The sequence below is a fragment of the Brachionichthys hirsutus genome, chromosome 1, assembly GCF_040956055.1.
Source record: "Brachionichthys hirsutus isolate HB-005 chromosome 1, CSIRO-AGI_Bhir_v1, whole genome shotgun sequence".
Lineage (NCBI taxonomy): Eukaryota > Metazoa > Chordata > Actinopteri > Lophiiformes > Brachionichthyidae > Brachionichthys > Brachionichthys hirsutus.
The window spans coordinates 8,921,595-8,927,707 of record NC_090897.1 but is presented as its reverse complement, the minus strand read 5'-3'; positions in this window follow the sequence as shown (position 1 = coordinate 8,927,707).

Below are 6,113 nucleotides of genomic sequence, written 5' to 3'. Positions count from 1 at the left end.
TTCAATGAGCGATGTTGTTGGCCTGAAACGGATATCAAGATCGCCTGAAGACATCCGTAAAATTAGAAATATTGTCTTGGTATTGACTTTGTCCTTTATAGGCTCAGAAGCAAGATTTCTGTTGAATGTTTTGATGAAACTGTTGCCAGTTTGAAGAGGAGCAGGCCAATATCACCTCAATCCAATGTAAAACTCAAACACCAGAATTATGATCTTTATATTTTTGATTTGTCGTTTTTCTTTTAGCTGTTGCCCCTTTAAAGCCTCCGTATCTCAATGAGATGCTCTGACATTTTGAGAGATGCTGCGGCAATTTTCTATTATTTGTTGAAAGCGACTGAACTGCTAGTTGATATACGGTAAGATGTTTCACTAACATAGACCTGGATAATTGGAAATTGTGTTCTTACATTTCAAACTGAACGAGATTGCTCATAAAAAACATGACAGACAGGCATAATTAATTTTTTTAATCCCCAAATTATACTTCAATAGATTTTATGAAACAGCCGGTATAAGGCCCGTAATTTAAACATTTTTACTTGCTGCATTGAACTGAACTTGTTTTTCTCAGCAACTGTTAGTAGACAGGAAAATCGCGTTTTTGTACACAGCTTTATTGTGTAGTTGGACTAGATTACTTTTTTCAAACTACAACTGGGATAAACATTTGTCACCATAGTTATGCCTCTGCTTGATTTCATTGTGTTCTGTAAACGAGTTTTCTTTTTTTAAACCGAGTCATCATTGGTCATAACATGATAATTACGCATCCCTCTACGACCCCCGCAGTATTTATTTATTTGTGTTTATTCGGAGGTGATTAACGCGCTCGTGCGGAGGCTGGCCCCGCCCCGGGGTCACGTGGCCGGCTGCCGGGCTGACTCAGCCGGCTCGTCACGCAGCGTCAGTCTGGAGTCGCACAATTATGAAAACGCAACCTTCCGCTGGAGCTGCAGCCCAAGCGGATCTCTCCAGCGGCGACCGGGCTTTCCCTCCCAGGCGAAACGAGAGCGCCGCCGGTCGATGGATAAGAGCCACGACGCGTCTCTTCCTGAGTCTCAACGGTGAAGAGGATGGTACGTGCCCGGTAACGGGGGCTGCTCGCCGGTTCCCCGTTTGTTTTGGAGTCTTCTTTGAGGTTCGTCGTGAGTGATCAGGGGGCTGAGTGGCAGGTCGCCCCCCCACCACCCCCCCGCAGCCATCCATGCTTCTGTCAAACACCCTGTCGAGATCCCGGGAGCGTTCTTCTCTGTTCTCTGAGAGCGGTCGTGACCCGGTTATAACGTCGACTTGTTTACACCGGCCGCTCTCTCTCTGCGAGGAAGAAGTGAAACACGGGCGTAGCATTAGCTAGCTAGCTCTAAGGCTAGAGATACTCTGCCTGAGGCTAAGCTAACTAGCTGATGTGAGCAGCGTTCCCTGACATGAGACGACACGGACACGGACACGGACACGCCATCCGCCCCCGGTGATTAAACAGCAGCGGGGACTTGTTTAAGACGCGTTCCTGCCGTGCTGTCTCAGATGTCGGGCAAGGCGCACGGTCACCACCGGTAACAAGTCAATGCCACCCCGAATGGCTGCCAAGTGCGTTTTAACTAAGCCGCTGTTGGAATAGAGCATTCATTATCTCAGACCTTGCCTTTTCCACGTCCACTCGTGGCAGACTGAGAGCTGCCTCCGACTCCAGGGTGTTACCGGTAATTCTCCTCTATCGCGAGGAGCACCGAGGTCCTCGTCTCGTTCTCGGGTCTTGCAGACGGATGAGCTCAGGTAGAGAAGGGCCGGTGGCTGGCGGCTCCAGCTGTTAGTCGGGTCCCACCACGCTTGTCTTGTTGGGTAACTGCACGTAATAACGCAGTTACTACTCCGATGTAGATGAGCCACAGGGATAAAGCGACTATCACGATAGATGTAGTTTTATGTCGTGTTTTTGTATATAGGATATCAGACAAGGTGGGGGGGGGGGGGGGGGGGGGGGGGTCTGGCTTTAGGAAGTTCAAATGAATGCATGGCAATGTAAAAATATAAATATTTAAATGGACTGCATTGAAAAAGCTCTTTTTCCACCTTTGCTGTGCTCAAAGCGCTTCACATGAGGCCTCGCATTCACCCATTCACATTCACCCATTCACACGTACATTCACACTCCAGTGGCAATTTGGGGTTCAGTGTCTTGCCCAAGGACACGCCGACAGTCAGAGCTGGGATTCGAACCGCTGATGTACTGATCACTGGACGACCCGTAACTGTCATCAGTCGGTACTTCTTAATTCTTAAAGTGGCCGCCTACTGCCGAAGAAATATAAACATAGAGCATTAAAAGTAATAAGCGAAATAAAACGGCACTGCAAACTCTGACGGGGCTGCTTAGTTGCCCCCTTATGTCACTTCATCTCAGAATAATTGCCCCATGGTAGTTTGATCATGATAAGGCTCCATGGTTATGAAAACCTGCCCCAAAGTTTTGCATTGCATTGCTGTGTTTTTTAGATTGATCATTCAAGAATAACTGTATTTCTAACTCACAACTGGAAAGGTAAATCTGCTCCAGGATCAGACGCTGTAATTCTCCTTTTTGCTGTTAAAGTGCTGCCTTGAGCTGGTCACATGCCCCGGCTTACCCCGGGATCAGGCATGCTCCTGTGCTGCTGCACTCTGATAACACTCTGATAAACCGATGCTGGTTCATATGGGCTTGTCCTCGTGATGGAATTCATATTACCGGTACCAACCTTTTATAGAGCATTATTGTCTGTCACAGCGGACAGTAGGAATGGATATTAAGTGGAACTTTAGCCCTCTGGGAGGTGTTGGAACGTTCCCTTAATTTCATTACTTTTTTGACCTCCAGCACTACAAGTGTGTGCGTGTGTGTGTGTTTGTGCAGAGACTGCGTGTGTGTCTCTCTGGGCACTGTTATCTTGTGCTCTAATCATTTACACCATGCGCACGAGCGTGCTTAAAAATGACTGCTAAAGTTTTTCCATTGTCCCTGGACTGCTTTCAAGAAATTGGTCACAGTCTCAGTTTGTTCTCTTCTTGGATAGAGCACTTCCTTCTCTTTTCAGAGCTGCTGCTGGTGGAGCATGCAACTGTCGTGCATCTTGCACATGCTTCTTACGTATTCTAGTAAATAATATGTGCAAGGTAAGATACGAATGTTTATTAGAGGGTAGTCCCGCTTTCTTATTAAGCGTTGCAGTTCAATAGGAGCAGCTCAACACTGTCCCTGTGCTGGGATCTCCTTCCTTTCGACTGGTTTGACCAGTGGGATTGTTTGCTCAAACACATTAACATTAGATATTACGAGGAACAGCCATCGCATGCTTTACTTTAATGGGTTATACAGCAGCTTGGAGGTAAGACTTGCAGCGGTACGGTAGCATGCTGTTCAGAAAGCATTTTGGAGCTTTGACCTAGAGGTTCATGGTGAGAACTGGAGAGTGTCACACTTTGGTCTCGTGACTCAAACGACTTTACTCATTGGGTAAAGCTGACTAGGAAAATAATATGAAGTTCACAACAAACTCGTTTAGCCCATTGAACATTTCTCGATAGACCTACATCTCTGAGTAATACTTAAATGTGGAAAGGGTTGTAAATTGTCTGTAATTTCTTAATAAAGTGAGCATTGATTGTGTTTGACTCTAAGAGGGACACATATTTAGCTATATAGTTGTGCTGCTGTTATTGTAAGAGAAAATATCTGTATTCAGATAGTTCATATTAAACGTGTAAGACACCTGGACACCTGTATTTTTCTCCTGGTTAATCTGAAGCTATATTTTCAGTTTCTGTTGCAAAAAGAGGAACATTTGTGTCACATAGCAACCAGTACACTCGTAAAAACACAAGTAAATTGGTGTGTTAATTTGGTTCGATCTGTTAGTTGTCTCATCTTTGACTGCACACATCGGGTAATAGCTCTTACAAAGCCAGGTCTTATCTCTCCTTGTGTTATGTCAGGCTGGGCTAGAGACGAATGATGGGTTGACCAGCCAGCCTTTTTACATTGTTGAGGGAAAAGGAGGAGGTTGATTAGAAGTGTTTCTGAATTAAAGAAAGATTAAGTAACAGTAGTTCAGCTAATTTGCCACCATCCATACAAACACGCTGAATTATCACAAATGTGTTGGTGCAGAACGACAATGAAAATGATCAAACGGCCAGTAGTGTTTTTCGAAGTGGGATGCAGGCAGATGGAAGTATGTGGAGTTATGTTTCCGGTAGGAAAGAATCGTAAAACTCATAGAAACAAAGCGGAAGAGGAAAGGAGTGGGAAAGTGTGTGCGAGTGTGTGGTTTTGGCAGGAGCTCTAAAGTACTCGAGTCTTTTGTTGCCTGACATTTTCAGGTGCCATGGTTACAGGTTAGTGGGGCACAGCCAGGCTTTATCTGCTTCATTATCACTTAGAGACAACACCGGTGTTTTTCTGGAAGACATTCTTCCACAGTCAGCGCTGACACCTCCCTTAAGACCAGGGCGTGCCTTGCTTCTGACACGAGAACAGCAGGTAGAACATCACTTCACAGTGAATTACTTTTCAGATGCTGATGATCTTAGATCACCAATTCAATGAAGTCAGTGACCTATTTTGAATCGCAAGGCTGCTCATTAATAACAAGACCGTTAAGTAGGCAGGAGAGCGACCTTGCATAAGCACATGCTGGATGGATAGTTTAGCATTGCTATCAGCACTCAATAGAATCAAACCTGGGCTAAAGGTTAGGCTAGAATTAATAGATTAATAGAATACATTCTGATTTGATGCAACGTGCACCTTAGGTGAGGGGATACTACGTCAATCAAGCAGCTGCTGGCGTGCTTTAAGGATGTCAAAGCCTGGTTGGCCCTTCATTTCCTGAGCCTCAACAAAGACAAAACGGAGGTTATGGTATTGGGTCCTAGTGGTTCCCGCAGGCCCCACTCGGGCTCTCAGGTCGGCGGACCAGTTGCTGACAGACAGAGCCTTCTCTGTTGCTGCACCAACATTATGGAGCAGGCAATCCCCTTCTTAAAAAAAAAAAGACTTAAAACCCACTTGTATTCATTGGCGTTCGAGACGGCATGAGACTGTGGCCTTCGGCGCTTTCTTTCTTTATTCTATATTTGTTTCCTCTTTTTGTTACTTATTTTTATGTTCCACTTATTTATGCTTTAATCTACACTTTAACAGCACTTTGTCAGCTATGGTTGTTTTAAAGTGCTTTATAAATAAAGTTGAGTCGAGTTATGCTTTTGAGGAATCGTAATCGTACACACGACATGGGAGTGAGAGGAACGTGTTGACAAATCCATGGCTTTTTTTCTGAAAAATGAAGTGAACGGTCTTCATTTTTAATGTTGTCTGACTGGCATAACTTGTCCTGTTTGCTTCACAGACTCCAGTCGGGAAGCACAGATGGAATGTTTGTTTTTGTTCGGGGCAAAAGTCCGTTAGAATTCAGGGATAACCTTTTTACTACTTGACAGCCATATGGTCCTTTTGCTGCTAACCTTCCACCACTCAGCTCACATTTACTGTTACGCTTCTGTCATTTGGATTTGGTGCTATTTCGATTTGCAACACACAAAATAGTAATACATTTAAAGTGCATAGGCCAACAGTCACATCGTTGACAAGGGCACCACGCCAAGATGGCTGCACCCGTTTCTAAATGGTACTTCCATGGGTTAAAGCGTGAATCGGCGTGAAATGGAGGACTTATAAAGTGGGAGTGCGAGAGGTTTTGTGTGGACTGCACGAATCACAGTCGGTGATGTATTTCAGTAGACAAGCGGGTATACGTCACCGAGTCGTCCGCCCATCCACTAATCCGCTCCCACACCTCCGCCTCCCTCGTCTCTTTCTCCCCAGTATAATAAGTATAATATCTAGTTGGTCTCAGACACATTCGTGGCTTCTTACAGATTAACAGTGGATGGAGGTGTGGAGACTGCACTCTCTTACTGATCGCTCGAGCTTTTAACTTGGACCGGATCTGAACGATAACGGCATCACTGTAGACTTTGAAACCTGTATGGAAATCGCTTTCGGGTCAACTGAGAGACAGAGCTGACGAGAAGCATTGCGACCCGCTGCTGATGATCCAGCACTCGGGGAAAAC